The sequence below is a fragment of the Eurosta solidaginis genome, chromosome 1 (assembly GCF_040869045.1).
Source record: "Eurosta solidaginis isolate ZX-2024a chromosome 1, ASM4086904v1, whole genome shotgun sequence".
Taxonomy (NCBI): Eukaryota; Metazoa; Arthropoda; class Insecta; order Diptera; family Tephritidae; genus Eurosta; species Eurosta solidaginis.
In genome coordinates this window covers 70889769-70908618 of record NC_090319.1, presented here as the reverse complement: position 1 = coordinate 70908618, position 18850 = coordinate 70889769, and the positions used below count along the sequence as shown (strand labels likewise).

At 34.6% G+C, this 18850-nt stretch overlaps 1 protein-coding gene across 13 annotated transcripts in view; it reads right to left on the bottom strand.

Moving 5' to 3' along the window:
* LpR1 (Lipophorin receptor 1) overlaps positions 1 to 18850 on the bottom strand; it is a 1438611-nt gene that overhangs the window by 609923 nt on the left and 809838 nt on the right. For 2 of the 13 annotated variants that reach the window (XM_067758149.1, XM_067758164.1), the window contains exon 1: positions 4680 to 4945. The exons of 9 other annotated variants lie outside the window; for them this stretch is intronic. The gene's annotated coding sequence lies outside the window, so the exon portion shown is untranslated. Of the gene's footprint in view, positions 1 to 4679; positions 4946 to 18850 lie in introns of those variants that run through there. 2 more of the 13 variants (XM_067758154.1, XM_067758169.1) reach the window with 2 other exon arrangements.

Here is an 18850-nt window from a genome sequence, read left to right as displayed (position 1 = left end):
AGTCACCCCTGGCCCACCTTGGTCCAGGCGTCCACCTATAGAACTAAGACCCACGCCCTTTTAAAATACTCATTAACTCCTTTCATTTGATACCTATATCGTACAAAAAAATTCTAGAGTCACCCCTGGCCCACCTTTATAGCGATATCTCGAAAAGGCGTCCACCTATAGAACTAAGGCCCACTCCCTTTTAAAATACCCATTAACACCTTTCATTTGATACCTATATCGTACAAAAAAATTCTAGAGTCACCCCTGGCCCACCTTTATGGCGATATCTCGAAAAGGCGTCCACCTATAGAACTAAGACCCACGCCCTTTTAAAATACTCATTAACACCTTTCATTTGAAACCCGAATCGTTCAAACAAATTCTAGAGTCACCCCTGGCCCACCTTTATGGCGATATCTCGAAAAGGCGTCCACCTATAGAACTAAGGCCCACTCCCTTTTAAAACACTCATTAACACCTTTTATTTGATACCTATATCGTTAAAAAAAATTCTAGAGTCACCCCTGGCCCACCTTTATGGCGATATCTCGAAAAGGCGTCACCTATAGAACTAAGACCCACTCCCTTTTAAAATACTCATTAACACCTTTCATTTGAAACCCGAATCGTTCAAACAAATTCTAGAGTCACCCCTTGGCCACCTTTATCGCGATATCTCGAAAAGGCGTCCACCTATAGAACTAAGGCCAACGCCCTTTTAAAATACTCATTAACACCTTTCATTTGAAACCCGAACCGTTCAAACAAATTCTAGAGTCACCCCTTGGCCACCTTTATGGCGATATCTCGAAAAGGTGTCCACCTATAGAACTAAGGCCCACGCCCTTTTAAAATACTCATTAACACCTTTCGTTTGATGCCTATATCGTACAAACACATTCTAGAGTCACCCCTTGGCCACCTTTATCGCGATATCTCGAAAAGGCGTACATCTATAGAACTTAGGCCCACGCTCTTTTAAAATACTCATTACCACCTTTCATTTGATACCCATATCGTACAAACAAAGTCTAGAGTCACCCCTGGTCCACCTTTATTGCGATACCTCGAAAAGGCGTCCACCTATAGAACTAAGGTCCACTCCCTTTTAAAATACTCTTTAATGCCTTTCATTTGATACACATGTCATACAAACACATTCCAGGATTACCCTCGTTTCATTTTCCTACATGGTGATTTTCCCTTATTTTGTCTCCACAGCTCTCAACTGAGTATGTAATGTTCGGTTACACCCGAACTTAGCCTTCCTTACTTATTTACTTTATTTTTATAGATTTTTTTTTAATTCTATTTATTTGCTTTTCAAAGTGTATTGACTTTTTTTTAAGTTTTTTTGTACATTTTTGTTTTATATTTTGTTTTTCTATTTTTTACATGTTTTATTTTTATTTATAAATTTTGTAAGCTTATTTCAGTTTTCTATATTTTTTTTTATTAAATTTCATTTCCTTATTTTAATTTTCTGTTATTCCATTCCTTATGTTTTTAAGGAATTCTATTTATTTCAATTAATTTTATTTTCTTTTAGTAATGTGATTTTGTATTTTCTTTATTTAAATTTTTTTAAATTAAATTATTTGATATATTGATTTTAAGATCGAATTTTTCTTGCTGTTTGATTTTTTTAATTTAATTCTATTTTACTTAATTGTTTAAATTTATGTATTTTATTTGTTTTTTAAATTTTGTTTCGTTTTTATAAATTCATTTTAATTTTATAATTTTTGGCTCATTATTTTTATATTTTATAACTTATTTTTAAATATTTTTATTTTAGTTTAATTGATTTATTTTCAAAGTTTATTTTTTTTTTATTTATTTGTCTTTTTTTTGCTCTTTATTTTTTTATTTTGCAATTTTTTATACATTTTTTCTTTTACTGTATTTTGTTAGTTTGTTTTAATAACCAAATTTTACAAACTTTTAATTAACTTACGTCTATTTTACCTTATTTGAATTGTTATAATTTTAGTTTTTACTTAATTATTTGATTTGGTTCTTTAACAATCAATTCAAAAATAAATTTTTTTTTCATATTTTATATGTAAAAATTGTTGGTTTAAAACTGTGTTTCATTGTACATTTTTAATTTGTTTTTTTTTTTTTTGTGGTTATTATACTCAGCTGAGCAGAGCTCACAGAGGATATTAGTTTTGTTCGCATAACGGTACCCCGTAACGGCATAAACTAATCGAGATAGATATAGAATTCTATATATCAAAATGATGTGAGCAAAAAAAGAAATTCATTTAGCTATGTCTGTCTGTCCGTCCATCCGTCTGTTCGTAAACACGGTAACTTGAGTTAATTTTGATGTATCTTAATGAAATGAGCGAAAAAAGACTATAACTACGCCCACTTTTTCGATACCAAAAATTTCGAAAAACCGGAAAGTGCGATAATTCATTACCAAAGACGGATAAATTCATAATTCTGTACCAAATATAACGCCAAATATAACTTTAGAAAAAACTTTGTAAAATAAGTGTAGCACCTACTATGTATATTTAGTAGAAGAAAATGAAAAGGTTCTGCAGAGCGAAATCAAAAGCCTTTGGAATCATGGCAGGAATACTGTTCGTGGTATTACATATATAAATAAATTAGCGGTACCCGGCAGATGATGTTCTGGGTCACCCTGGTCCACATTTTGGTCGATATCGCGAAAACGCCTTCACATATGCAACTAAGGGCCACTCCCTTAAAAAGCCTCAGTAATACCATTAGTTTGATACCCATATCGTACAAACACTTTCTAGAGTCACCCCTGGTCCACGCTTATGGCGTTATCTCGAAAAGGCGTCCATCTATAGAACTAAGAAGGATCACTCCCTTTTAAAATACTCATTAACACTTTTCATTTGATACTTATATCGTACAAACAAATTCTAGAGTCACCCCTGGTCCACCTTTATGGCTATATCCCTAAATGGCGTCCACCTATAGAACTATGGCCCACTCCCTTTTAAAATACTCTTTAATACCTTCCATTTGCTACCCATGTCATAAAAACACATTTCAGGGTTACCCGAGGTTCATATTTCTACAGGGTGATTTTCCCTTATTTTGTCTCCAAAGCTCTCAGGTGAGTATGTAATGTTCGGTTTCATTTTCATTTTTTTTTTATCTAACATTTTTTTGTTTTATTTTTTTCTTTTCATATATTATTTGATTTAATTCAAGGGAACTTTTATATTTTTATTTACGTTTCATCCTCTTTTTCTTTCTCGTTTATTTGACTTATTGTAGCTTTCTTTGTTTATTTACTTAGGTAAGTTGAATGTTTGTCCGCTTTTCATACTAATATTGTAATCGATTTTTAAGTAACTTCTCGATGAGCTAGAGACTTGAAATTTCAAACTTAATTCAGGGGTCGATGACAGCCGATGACAGGATACAAAAGGATTCGTTAGGGGCGCACGGGATGAGATATTTAGAAAAATCTTAAGAAACGGAGGGAATTTTGGGATTGATTTGTATGTAAGTTTTCGTTGTGCTACAACATGAAACCTTAGAGACAGGTTAAGACGCCGTGGCAAAGGAACAAAAGGAGGAAACAAAAATAAATAAAAAATGTTAAGCACTTCCTTTAAATAAATGGACTAAAATCAGCGAAAATGTCTCCTTATATAAAGACATATTCTTGCTAAACTTTGATTTTTTAATATTGACATAGACATTGCAAAAATATATATGAGAAGTAAAATTATAAGTAATTTTTCGATGAGTTCCACTTTTATATTTTTATTTCTCATAAACATTTTTGCAATTTCTACGTCAAAACTTAACAATCAAAGTTTAGCAAGAATATGTCTTTATATAAGGAGACATTTTTCGCTGATTTTAGTCCATTTATTTAAAGGAAGTGCTTAAATTGTTTTCTTTTATTAAAATTTTTTTTTTATTTTTTGAATAACTTAATTTTATTATCAGATAACCGAAACAGGCTCATATTGCTTTACAAAATGTTTCGCTTTGTCATACATATTAGAGAAACATTCAAAATTTGTACACGGCGATGTCCTGCTACTTGTTTCTGAGTCTCACTTCCTCACCGGCTAGCTTTTTGGGTTCTGAGCTTGGAACTTGAATTCACCTGCATTCATACTGGTGTAATATCAGATGCATCTATTCACTCAGCCATTTGAATGCCCCGTTGCACTCTTTGTGATTTTATTATTTTTTTATACACACTTTAGTACATATATAAATAAAAAAAGGAACACAAGGAAAAGAACATATATATCATATGTTTAACCCAAAATTGTGTGGAATTTTCTTTGGTTCGTGAGCCTATCTCCGGGCCTATCAGGCAAATACATACCAAAAATATTGATATAATGTTCAACAGCGCAATCATTTCTAATAACACAGAGATATTAAATTCAATGCCAAGTACTGTTGAACGAGCCTTAAAATGTAAGTATTAAAGTGAAATTACAAAGCTGAAGCGGGGAATTCAAATGGCTGAATGTGTAAATGACTTAACATCAGTATGCATACAGCTGAACTCGAGTTCAAAATTTTGATGACGAAGCGAAATTCAGAAAGTTGGTCTAGTAACCATCGCCGCGTGCTAATTTTTAAATTTTCTCTAATAAATTAAAAAAAAAATCTCTTATGTTGAGTCTTTGAGATTGAACTTTAGATAAGCAAACATAGCATACTGAGTTATATTTTTCATTCAAACTTTTCAGTCACTGCATTGAATGGTTTAAGGACCTTGCCATTTAAACACACACGCACTTATAGTATCAGCGACCGTAAAACCGAGGAAAGGACTTTTAAACTTTTTATTTTACATATGCTTGTTTTAAATTTTCACATATGCTATAACCAAATTTTATCCACTTTGAGTAAATACTTAGTTCACTTAATAGATCAATTATTTTTAATTTGTCAACTTCTTTTTCTTTGGCAAATCTATTCACTCAGCCATTTGAATGCCCCGTTGCACTCTTTGTGATTTTATTATTTTTTTATACACACTTTAGTACATATATAAATAAAAAAAGGAACACAAGGAAAAGAACATATATATCATATGTTTAACCCAAAATTGTGTGGAATTTTCTTTGGTTCGTGAGCCTATCTCCGGGCCTATCAGGCAAATACATACCAAAAATATTGATATAATGTTCAACAGCGCAATCATTTCTAATAACACAGAGATATTAAATTCAATGCCAAGTACTGTTGAACGAGCCTTAAAATGTAAGTATTAAAGTGAAATTACAAAGCTGAAGCGGGGAATTCAAATGGCTGAATGTGTAAATGACTTAACATCAGTATGCATACAGCTGAACTCGAGTTCAAAATTTTGATGACGAAGCGAAATTCAGAAAGTTGGTCTAGTAACCATCGCCGCGTGCTAATTTTTAAATTTTCTCTAATAAATTAAAAAAAAAATCTCTTATGTTGAGTCTTTGAGATTGAACTTTAGATAAGCAAACATAGCATACTGAGTTATATTTTTCATTCAAACTTTTCAGTCACTGCATTGAATGGTTTAAGGACCTTGCCATTTAAACACACACGCACTTATAGTATCAGCGACCGTAAAACCGAGGAAAGGACTTTTAAACTTTTTATTTTACATATGCTTGTTTTAAATTTTCACATATGCTATAACCAAATTTTATCCACTTTGAGTAAATACTTAGTTCACTTAATAGATCAATTATTTTTAATTTGTCAACTTCTTTTTCTTTGGCAAATCAAAGTCAAGCTTTTTGACTATTCTACGATTTTTTCTGCCACAACAATAATTATTTTAACCGCTTCACACGTCCGTTTCAATTTAAAGTTCGCTGTTAACTAAATGTTACAAGAAATTAAGCAAACAACAACATCAGCAGCAGTGCTCCATGAAAAGCATCTTAGTCTCAAACTACCTACCGATTAAGCATCGGCAGCATGCAACTGACCAACAAACTAAACAAAGCATTGTTACAAATAATTCAGATAAGCGTCAATGTATTTGTTTGTATGTATGTAAGGATGCTACATCGACATAAAAGGCATGTATGCGTGAGAGCATGAAAAAAGTCTACAAAAAGAGAGGTAGAGCACAGTAGGTTGACTGTAGTCAGCATCCATTATTCGGTACATACATTTTAGACTAAATAAACGTGCGTCATTGCAAGTGAGTAAGAGAGAGCGTATTCTAAAATCTTGAAATATTAAATGCAAAAAATATTGCACCAACAACTACATCATAGCAAACGATTGTCGTTTCTTATCAACTGGAGAACCGCCAACATTTTTCATATGTTCCGGCGTCGCAGACGAAGCTTTGTTTTGTTGATAGTTGTTTGTTGATGCGTCTGCGTTTTGTTGTTGCTGGCTTGTTATTGTTGTGAAGCTGCTGTGTAGAACAAGAAGAAATAACAAAATAAAAGATTTTTTATCTTAGTTTCTTTCCTTGGATTGCTTGAGCTTTATCTTTCATATTAACAACGACTCTCTGCGCGCGATTCGCTCTCAGCTTCCGCTCGTAATTATTGTTGCGCAAAAGCACCGCAATTATGCTTGCTACAAAAAAGTGTCATATATGTGAAACATTCTTTGCTGATAGCAAGTAGCATGCGATTTATAAGCAGTCAAATGTCATTTTTAAGTTCAAATTTAATTCAAATATAAATTTTTTTTTAACAAATAATTGAAAAAAAATATTTAAAGTTTTTTGTTCTTAATCCTATCTTTGTTCTCACTTTTGAATTTGTTGATTTTCACTTAAACTTTTCGTTTCTAATTTTTAAGTTTTATTTTTTCTTCTTCGATATTAATTTTTAATTTTAAGCTTTATGTTTTAAGTCTTAAGTTTAAAGTTTTGAGTTTTAGGTTTTAAGCTTTAAGCGCAAATTTAAAAGTTTAAATCTTAAAGTTTTAAGTTTTAAGGTTTATGTTATAAGTTTTGAGTTTTTATTTCAAGTTTTAGGTTTTATGTTTCAAGTTTAAAGTTATAAGTATAAGGTTTAAAGTTTTAAGTATTAAGGTTTAAGACTAAAGTTTAAAATTTCAAGTTTGAAGTTATAAGTTTAAGTTATAAGTTTTCCTACAAAAAAGTTTTTCCAATGTGATATATTCTTTGCTGAGAGCAAGTAACATGCGATTTATAAGTCACATGCGATTAGTCCTATGTCATTTTTGTGCCTAATGTTTATTCAAAAAAAATTGTTTATATAAAACAAAAATTTTTAAATTCAAATTTAATTCAAAAATAAATTGTTTATCAAATAATTAAAAAAAAAAGTTTTTTGTATTTAATCCTACTTTTTTCTTTATCTTCGCTCTTCAATTTGTTGATTTTCAGTTAAACTTTTCGTTTCTAAATTCTAAGTTTTATTTTTTCGTCTGCGATATTAATTTTAAAGTTTAAGCTTTAGATTTTACGTGTTATGTTTAAAGTTTTGAGTTTTAGGTTTTAAGCTTGAAGTAGGTTTTAAGCTTTAAGTATAAATTTAAAAGTTTGAAGCTGAAAGTTTGAAATTTCAAGTTTTAAGGTTTATGTTATAAGTTTTAGGTTTTAGTTTTAGGTATTAAGTTTTAACACTAAAGTTTAAAATTTCAAGTTTTAAGCTTTAAGTTTTAAAATTTAAGTTCCAAGCTTTTAGTTAACTTTTGGGATTTTAGTTTCAAGTTTTCGGTTTTAAGTATTAGGTTTTAAGTTTAAAATTTAAAGTTTAAAGTTCTAGTTTTAAGTTTCAATGTTTAGGTTTTATGGTTTAAGTATTAGGTTATAATATTTAAAAACCTATATTAAGTTTTAAATTAAAAGGTTTAGGTTTTAGATCCAAGGATTAAGGTTGTAAGTTTTAAGTTTGAGGTTTTAAGTTACAAGTTTCGAGTTTTAAGTTTTGAATTTGAAGTTTTAATCTTTAAGTTTTTAGTTTTAATTTTTAGGTTTTAATTTTTAATATTTAAGATTTAAGTTTCAAGTTTTAAGATTTAAGCTTTAAGTTTAAAGTTTACAGTTTTGAATTTTAATTATTTTTTTATGTTTTAAGGTTTAAGTTTAAAAGTTTATTGTTTGCTCAACCAAAATTAAAAATTTTATGTTCTAAGATTTTGGATTTAAGTTTAAAATTTCAAGTTTCAAGTTTTATGCTTACCTTCGGAAGAACTATAGAAGAGCTTGACTATATGGTCCCATGCCTGAGCTTTCTATGACTTGGGGCCACAATAGAGCCGAAGGGTTCGCGCAAAGATGTGAAAACGCCAGAAAATATCGATGGTTCCAATATTAACGAAAGGATTCGGGACTACTCTTTACTGCGTAAATCCAGAAATAAGTAGATCCTGCAGTCTGTCATATCACTGTAGTGCCTTTCAGGCGGAAATTTTAGCCGTGAGGAAAGCAACAGAAATTCTGGAGGAAGCGTAAGAGAGAAAATTAAAAACTAATAATAGGCATGTTAAATCGATACTACCTTCTGGCGCCACATGCTTAAAGGTTAGGCTTTGTCAATAACAGCAGATGTAGGAAGTGTGTACTGCGTTCGAGAGATCAAAACTACAGCTAGTGGGGGGCCAGAGTTGCCAGATTTTGAGCAGCTATTAAGCGCGATGTTAGAAAACCTTTAGCTATTTTGAAACATAAGTCCTGGTACTTAAGCAGGGTTTTTCAATAAGGTTGTCAAACAAACTCTAATAGCACTGTGGACGAATTCGGTCTATTTCACGTCTTTATTGATAGGTCAGCAAACCTGCAGGAGCGCAAAGGCAGAGAGCTGCGTTAAATTCAAAAAGCATTTCAAGAATCTGATAAAGACAACTAAGTCCTTGATATCATGCAGCGCTATCTAGCACCACTAAACGCCGGGCAGTTGCAGATGAGGTTATGCACCGATTCTTCTTTTCGCCGTCTTAACTACTCTTATAGCATGCCGGTCAATAAGAGAGTAACGAGAAATTACACTTCCACATGTAGACATTAAATCGTGACGGGATCTCTTAAGATCCTAGTCTAGCCAGCTTTGCATTGATATCCGAAAATCTGGATTTTGTAGACATCTTTCGTTGGCTTGAAGATACTGGCAAGCATGTTTATCTGCAATACAATTTCCCTCAACGCCTCTGTGTCTGGGACTTACATATTTGAAGGGTACACAATTCTGTTTGGCGATCATCTTAAGTGATCGGCGAAAGTTTATGTTTAGCTCAGAAATTAATGAATAAGAGCCAAAGTATTTTACGAACGCTTGGCTGTCGCTTAGTATATAGGTTTCCTCGCCAATGGTGTGTTTTCTTATCTAAGCTACAGCTTCCATGAAAGGTGATACTTCTCTTCCCCAACCCTGCTGCTAAACATAGAGCCGTCGGCCTGCTGGAAATTTTCACCATGCAATTGCTCTCCACAACTGTTATGGCCGTGCATCGGCCTGTGCCTCGAATAAGATAACAATATCTTTTTAGCATGATAGATTGGCCTGTGCTTCTAGTAGTCCATCTATTTAACACTCCTAAACGTAGAGGGGCTCGATATCCTTCTAAGTGCAAGGAAAGGATATGAAGAATGATCTGAAGAGCTTCGCTTGGCGTTGTTCTAAGAGCGCCTCCAAAAAGTCCGTTTTACAAATTGAAAAATCCCTATTGAACTTATAGCCTTTTTAATGTTATTTGTTCTCTCGAATGTAAGTTTCTATGTGCTTTTCTATGTCAATGTCCGACTTTATTTGACATATTTTCAGGCCTTTGCATATCCTTGGCATTAACTTCCACATATGCTTAAAGAAAACAGTTACAACAACTACATACTTAGCATATATGTATGAATATAAAGAAGATTTCGCTTGTGTTTATGGACATCACCACGTTGTGCATAGCAAATAATTCTGACGTCACATAAGTTTACATAGGAAAAAAATTGATGAAAATTTAAATAGGAGACTTATAATAATGTTATGTAAAGGAAAAAATATAAAAGGCAGCAGGATCGCACTTATGTAAATATATATACTTACGGTATAGCGCTAGTAGGCGCACAAGCTCCGGTGTGAAAGGACACTTTCATATTTGCACGATAAGTATGTTTACAAATTCATTTGCTAGCTGCTGGCAAAACAAATAAACTCATCTACATCAATGCACACACTCACACATTCGTTTTAACAATAAACAAACAACAGCAAAGCACTTCCAAACAGCTGATTTGCATTTGTTTTAGTGTGCGTGAAGAAATATGGAAAAATGCATTAGCATTAAACTCCCAGCTACGTAGCCTACTTTTAGGCGCTCACATACTGCTCATCCTTACCCTTTTACGGTAAAAGTGCGCCAATGTAAATGTGTTTGTCTCGAATTTATAAATATGTATACACATCCAATACATGTAAACAACTAAGTAAGTTTTCGTGTAAAATGGAAATATTGTATCATACAAATTTGTATGTATGTCAGTGTGTAGGCGTCATGTTGCAGCGTGAAAATTTGTCAAGTTCATCGTTTGTTGAGTGCCAAGTGCGCTCAATGAGGCTGAAGATGGTTTCGTATTATCGGCAGCATTGCTTTTATCGTAAAAAAAATTTGAAAACATTTGTTGAAAACGGTAAGCGGCGCAAAGACGTTTCAAATCCTTTGAAAATGTGTCAAAGCTATGCGACAGCAAATACAAGCTATGCAGTTATAAAAATGTTTTGAAAAGGAGTATTGGGTAGAAAGAATATAAGATTGGCGGATGAGATGAAAAAGCTGCAACTGATAGTGGAAAAAAAAATTTGAATTGCACTTAAGTAAATTTACTCGAGTGCGAAAGGTGCATAACTAAAACCAAACTTAACTTGATTTTATTGAAATTTTTTTAAATTGCCAAGTGTTAAAATTAACAAAGAAGGGTGCCTAAGCTCGTATGTAACCGAACGTTATATATTCAGCGTGAGTTTCAGTTATACATTTAATTCGAGATAAATTACCTTTCCAATCCTATATAAAATTGGTAATTTTTATATAAAAGTGGTCCTTAACCGATCACGTCCATTTTTGCTACAAATATTTCCTGCTATAAAGAAAGTTCCCAGTTTTATAACGATATGTTAATTTTTCTTATTTTTAATTATTGCTAAGTCCATTTTGTAACATTTTGTTTTCATTTCATTTAGAAAGTAAACTACCCCTGATATTGAGCTCTTTTTGCTAAAAGTATATCTCATTTATTCGTCTATGAGCCTTTTTAAACATCCTTTATATAACAGCGGACGTGTTCGTTAACCGGTTTCATTAATTTTTCTTTCACTCATTCCTTTAGTAAAGCCAAACTCTCTGCCGAATTTTTTTTTTTTTGTGATGATTGGTTTAACGATTTTTGATTTATGTTTAATAATATTTTTATACTCAGCTGAGCAGAGCTCACAGAGTATATTAACTTTGTTCGCATAACGGTAATCCGTAACGGCATAAATTAATCGAGATAGATATAGACTTCTATATATCAAAATGATCTGGGCGAAAAAAGAAATTCATTTAGCTAGGTCCGTCCGTCCGTCCGTCCGTAAACAGGATAACTTGAGTAAATTTTGAGGTTTCTTAATGAAATGGTACGCGATTTCTGGGCACTCATCTCAGACCGCTATTTAAAATGAACGACATCGGACTATAACCACGCCCCCTTTTTCGATATCGAAAATTTCGAAAAACCGATAAAGTGCGATAATTCATTACCAACTACGGATAGAGTAGGTATGTTGGCATTATGACGCAAAATAGAAAATTAGTAAAATTTTTGACAATGGGCGTGGCCCCGCCCACTTTTAAAAGAAGGTAATTTAAAAGTTTTGTAAGCTGTAATTTGGCAATCGTTGAAGATATAATAATGAAATTTGGCAGGAAAGTTACTCCTATTACTATATGTGTGCTAAATAAAAATTTGCAAAATCGGATAACAAACACGCCCACTTTAAAAAAAATTTAATAGTCAAATTTTAACAAAAAATTTAATATCTTTACAGTATAGAAGTAAATTATGTCAACATTCAACTCCAGTAATGATGTGGTGCAACAAAATACAAAAATAAAAGAAATTTTCAAAATGGGCGTGGCTCCGCCCTTTTTCATTTAATTTGTTTAGAATACTTCTAATGCCATAAATCGAACAAAAATTTACCTATCCTTGTGAAATTTGGTGAGAGCATAGCTCCTACGCCGGTAACTGTTTTCTGTGAAACTGGACGAAATCGATTGAATCCATGCCCAGTTTTTATACACAGTCGACCGTCTGTCCTTCCACTTGGCCGTTGGCACGATAACTTGAGCAAAAAATCTATATATCTTTACTAAACTTAGTTCATGTACTTATCTAAACTCATTTATCTTGGTATTAAAAATGGGCGAAATCCAACTATGACCACGCCAACTTTTTTGAAATCGAAAATTTCAAAAATGAAAAAAAAAAATGCCATAATTCTATACCAAATACGAAAAATGGGATGAAACATGGCGACGGAATTGGTTTTTTGACGCAAAATATAACTTTGGAAAAAAATTTGTAAAATGGGTGTGACACATACTATGTATATTAAGTAGAAGAAAATGAAAAGGCTCTGCAGGGCGAAATCAAAAACCCTTGGAATTATGGAAGAAATACTGTTAGTGGTATCACATGTATAAATAAATTAGCTATAGCTGACAGATGATGTTCTGGGTCATCCTGGTCCACATTTTGATCGATATTTGAAAACGGCCTCACATATACAACTAAGAGCCACTCCCTTTTAAAACCCTCATTAATATCTTCAATTTGATACTCATATCCTGCAAACATATTACAGGGGCACCCCTGGCATCCACCTATTAAAATGCTTAATAACACCTTTCATTTGATAACCATATCGTATATACACATTGTAGAGTGACCCCTGGGCCACTTTTTTATGCCCATATCTCGAAAAGGCGTTCACCTATAGAACTATCGCCCACTCCCTTCCAAAATACTCTTTAATACCTTCCATTTGATACACATGTCATACAAACACATTCCAGGGTTACCATAGGTCCATTTTCCTACATGGTGATTTTCCCTTATTTTGCCTCCACAGCTCTCAGCTGAGTATGTAAATTAATATTTTCACAATTTATATTAGTCAGAAAATTAATATTAGTCAAAAAAAGGGCAGTGACACGCCCAGTTTTAAAAATTTTAATATTTTCTAACTTTTTGTTATAATACCATTTAGAAAGTAAAATACCGTTAACGTTAAGCTATTTTTCTCAAAGGTATAGTTTATTTTATTCGTCTACGAGCTTTTAAACGTCTTTAAATAAATGTGGACGTGGTCCTTAGTCGACTTCGTCTATTTTTTTTAGAAATATTTTCTGCTATATGGAAAATATAGGAACTCAATCCTGTTAAGATCCGTTAATTATACCTTTCACGAACATGAAATGATATATTAACTTTGGTCCGATGTTTGTAACGTTGAGAAAAATAAAAGATAAACTCACCATTAAGTGTACCGAATTGATCAGGGCGACGAACTGAGTTGATATAGCCATGTCCTCTGTCCGTCCGTCCGTCTGCCTGTTTAAATGCAAATTGCGATATAACAATGAAATTTGGCACAAGGATGTATTTTTGTATTATATTAGACATTTGTCGGATCCGGTAGGATCGGACCACTACAGCATATATCTCCCATACAACCTATCGTTCAGATAAGACGATTTTGGTCATTCCTGCCGCAATTTAGAAAGTATAAACGTGAAACTCGGGAATATATATTTTAATATATCATAGAAACTATTTCTTGTTATAATTCCACTTAGAAAAATAAATACTATGATATAAAGCTCTTCTATGTAAAGATAAAGCTTATTTTGTTCGTCAACGACCTTTTTGAAAACCTTTAATAACAGTGGGCACGTGGGGATTATCGCCCTCTTTTTCTCGTTGGGTTTTTACAGCGATTGTAAGCCCTATCCTATACTATGGAGTTCTTGTTTGGTGAAAAGCCACACAAAAAGCAACTTACCTCAAGAAATTAGAGGGGGTATGCAGACTATCAATGCTTAGCATTACGGGAGCCTTGAAAACAACCCCGACGGCTGCACTGTAGGCCATTCTGCACATTCCACCTGTAGACCTGGTAGCAAAGAACATATCATTAACAAGTGCAACCAGGCTCGGTGCCTCGGGGCAGCTTGAGCGCCGACCATATGGCCATAGTAGTATAGCGTCATCAATCACAAGATTCCCTATCTGCGCTTCGAGGGCGATCTTGAGGCCACAAGAGACGTGGACGGGTGGCGCAAGGGTGCTCAAATGGTGGATGAGGCGATACATGTGTACACAGATGGTTCCAAAGTAGTGGAAAGAGTAGGATCTGCGGTATACTGTGCTGATCCGGAAATAAACAGATCCTACAGGCTGCGTTTTCCAAGTGGATATAGTAGCCGTAACCAAAGCAGTAGAAACCCTGGAAGAAAATAGCCCAAGCTGCAATCTTGTTAACTTTTATATTAACAGTCAGCAATTAGGGCAATAATCTCGCATAGCACAGCATCTAAATACGTGTTAGTGTGTAAGCAGTCCCTGGAGAGAATCGGGACAAGGAGAAACACCCATCTATATTGGTCCCAGGGCATATGGGAATAGATGGGAATGAAAAAGCGGATAAACTAGATAAAAAGGGCGCATCCCTTGAAGCTTGCTCCGTAGACGTCCCAATTGGACTGGGCGAAATTAAGCGAAGGCGAGAGGTGCACAGGCTCGACCAAGCAGGAAAGGCGTGGGTTCAAGAGCGGGGCTGTAAAGTGTCGAAGATTATGTGCAGGTCTTACAACCTTAGACTAATAAAGTTGCTTCTATCATTAAAAAGAGAGGACTGTAGACTTATGACGGGTATTTTGACTGGACACTGCCTTCTGGTATCACATGCCTTTAAATTGGGTTTGGTTAGTGCTAGCTGGAGGAGGAAACGATCGAGCACGTTCTGTGCTCTTGCCCTGCGATTGCCAGGCTAAGACTCCAGCTATTAGGAGTGATACAGCTGTCAGATCTAGAAGCAGCAAGTGGCTTAAATCCTAGGAAGCTTCTAGTATTTTCCAATAGGACGGAGTTATTTTATAACATAGGTCGTGGTTTTTGATATGGTTTTTCAGTTTGGTCGTTAAAACAAACTTCTGGTAACACTACGGACTCATTCAGTCTGTGTGAGTCCTCATGGACCGGCCAGTCAACCTAACCTAACCTACGCCCACTGAGAGCACCAAGGGAGGATTTAAGTCCTCCTCCACCTGCCCATCCCAACAACATGAAGGTCAATTCCTTCCTCTGATTCCAAACTGTGGTGTCGACTAAAATACTTTTTTGGCCGTTCTTCGTCTTCGACTGTTCGCATAACATAACCTAGTCAGTTCTGCATGCAGTTCTGTAGCTCAATAAATTTTAGTGCGTTAATAGCGTTAAGCTTTATTCGCTTAAGGTACTTTTCTATTTTCGGCAACTTTTTGTTTTCCAGGGGGCTAATCATATTTTTTTCCACATAGAAAAACAAATTACACACAAAATTAATTTATTTATTAGTTCGTCATATATGAGCAAAAATATGAAATATGGTCTCCTTACTCTGCATTTCAGCATGCCATTTTTCTCTGAGTGTTCACGTGATTTCTTAATAAATTCTTATTATGTGATAAGCAAATAGTGAAAGCAATGAAAGAAAGCACAATAAAAATTTCTTCTAAGATGCATGTATTTGAATAAAAAAGAAATATTTTATGCATATCTGCAAATTTTAGCTGAATAATATCGGATCGGCGTTCAAAGAAAGTAGCCGATAAAATAGCTAAGCTAATTTCTACGCCTTAGCAAATTCTTATTTAAATGGACACATATATTTATGCATATGCATCTATAAAAACACACTGCGCTTCACTAGAATAGGCATACCTTTTCTGTACTCAATTATCGAGACATGCTCATATTGCTTTATACAATCTTAATATATAAAAACACGTGTCACAACATTTTCGGCCGCGATGGACTCCTAAACTACTGAACTTATTTTGAATTTGTTTTGCACCCCGTGTGTAGTTTGATCTATATTGAGAGATATGATAGGTTATATCTCAGTTTATAGTCGCAATATTATTTTATTGGAATTTTTTTTATTTGTTTACACGTAATAATAAAATGTTACGTATACGCAGTGGCACTCATATTTTCAGGTAGTGCGGATATACTTCCGTGTAATTGCTGGGTGTTTAATTAAACAACCTGTTTATCAATAAAAAATTTTATAGTGAATAATATCAAGTATAGCACATCACCAGGCCCGCCGATAAGGTTGGGGAAGGGGGGGGGGGGGAGTGTTCTGAGGGGGCCTGCGATTGAAAGGTACTATGACATTTTTTTTTAATTCAGGAGAAATTTTAGTTGTTCCATGTGCAATTTTTAAGCCGAATTTCAAGAGCATCGAAAATCTGCATTTCGTTTTAATGTTGTTGTTGTTGTTGTAGCGATTAGGTTACTCCCCGAAGGCTTTGGGGAGTGTTATCGATGTGATGGTCCTTTGTCGGATACAGATCCGATACGCTCCGGTAACACAGCACCATTAAGGTGCTGGCCCGACCATCTCGGGAACGATTTATATGGCCACATTAAACCTTCAGGCCATCCCTCCATCCCCACCCCCAAGTTCCATGAGGAGCTAGGGGTCGCCAGAGCCTCGTCTGTTAGTGAAACAGGATTCGCCGCTCGAAGGTGAGGTTGACAATTGGGTTGGAGAAGCTATATATTGCGCTACACAACCCCTTGAATCCCTTTCGTTTTAATATTATAGTGAAGTGTTGAAAATAGAAATCTATATATATAACAAGTAAGGAAGGTTAAGTTCGGGTGTAACCGAACATTACATACTCAGTTGAGAGCTATGGTGACAACATAAGGGAAAATAACCATGCAGGAAAATGAACCGAGGGAAACCCTGGAATGTGTTTGTATGACATGTGTATCAAATGAAAGGCATTAAAGAGTATTTTATGAGGGAGTGGACCATAGTTCTATAGGTGGACGCCATATAGGGATATAGCCATAAAGGTGGATCAGGGTTGACTCTAGAATGCGTTTGACGATATGGGTATCAAATGAAAGGTGTTAATGAGTATTTTAAAAGGGAGGAACCCTTAGTTCCATAGGTGGACGCCGTTTCGAGATATCACCATAAAGGTGGACCAGGGGTGACCCTAGAATTTGTTTGTACAATATGGGTATCAAAAGAAAGGTGTTAATGAGTATTTTAAAAGGGAGTAATCCTTAGTTCCATAGGTGGAAGCCGTTTCGAGATATCGCCATAAAGGTGGACCAGGGGTGGCCCTAGACTTTGTTTGTACAATACGGGCATCAAACGAAAGGTGTTAATGAGTATTTTAAAAGGCAGTGGGCCTTTGTTCAATAGGGGGACGCCGTTTCGAAATATCGCCATAAAGGTGGATCAGGGTTGACTCTAGAATGCGTTTGACGATATGGGTATTAAATGAAAGGTGCTAATGAGTATTTTAAAAGGGTGTGGGGCTTAGTTCTATAGGTGGACGCCTTTTCGAGATATCGCCATAAAGGTGGACCAGGGGTGACTCTAGAATGAGTTTGTACGATATGGGTATCAAATTAAAGGTATTAATGAGAGTTTTAAAAGGGAGTGGTGGTAGTTGTATATGTGATGGCGTTTTCCAGATATCGACCAAAATGTGGACCAGGGTGACCCAGAACATCATCTGTTGGATACCGCTAATTTATTTATTTATGTAATACCTGCCAAGATTTTAAGGGTTTTTATTTCGCCCTGCAGAACTTTTTCATTTTCTTCTACTTAATATGGTAGGTGTCACAACCATTTTATAAAGTTTTTTCTAAAGTTATACTTCGCGTCAATACCGAAACGTGGGCCTGAGTACCCCTAGAATGTGTTTATAGAATATGGATAACAAATGAAAGCTGTTGATGAGTGCGTTAGTTAAGGGTAATTTTCATACCCCTGGGTGACTAGAGTCAAGAGAAAATAAAAGAGAGAAGGAGATTGAGAAAGAGATAGAATGAGACGAAAATGGAGATAGATGAAGCGAAAAAGACGGAGGGAGGAGTGAATAAAAGGATTAGGAAAAAGTGAAGAGGGGGGAGGGCAGAGTCAGACGGAACAAGTTTATTAAAATGTATGCAGATTGACCAAATTTAGGGCAGGGCAACGTCTGGCGGGTCTTCTAGTGGTTTATATTATTGATATTAGAGTAAAATTACAAAGTTTACAATGGCCCGATAGTTACTAGGACATGTTTGCGAATTTCACTTCTTCATCGGCTAACTTTTCGGGAGCTGAGTATTGGACTCCAACGTTAAAATTTCTGTTAACCTGATGCCTTTATCCACTAAGCTATATGAAGGCTCCGCTGCTCGCTTTGCATTTGTTCTTTAAGTATTATCTTTTGTTGCTATTCCTTTATACACCTTTAGTTACATACTAATTCTATATGTTTTTGAATCCTTATTGTTTGGATTACTTATAGACGCGCTCTCAAGAACTAAGTAAAAAGTTTGTGCTGCAGCAGTGACAGTTTCGTTTCAGTTTATTTAATTACATAGCATAATAAATTGGCATTTTTTTAAAGTTGGCATCACATAGATACATTTATTCGAACAACCTTTTAGCCCAGCTCGTCGTCTGTACTTTTAATTTATATTTGAAAGAGAAACTGGTCGCAAGATGTCCTTCGGCCAAATCTGGAGAATTCCTATAAAATAAATAGTATCACATACTAACATTTGATATTTCCATCAATTCTCCTTTCAGCACTATTTCACCTTTTTACAGAGTCATCATAAAGCTGCTACGTGTTGCTACGTATTTTCAAT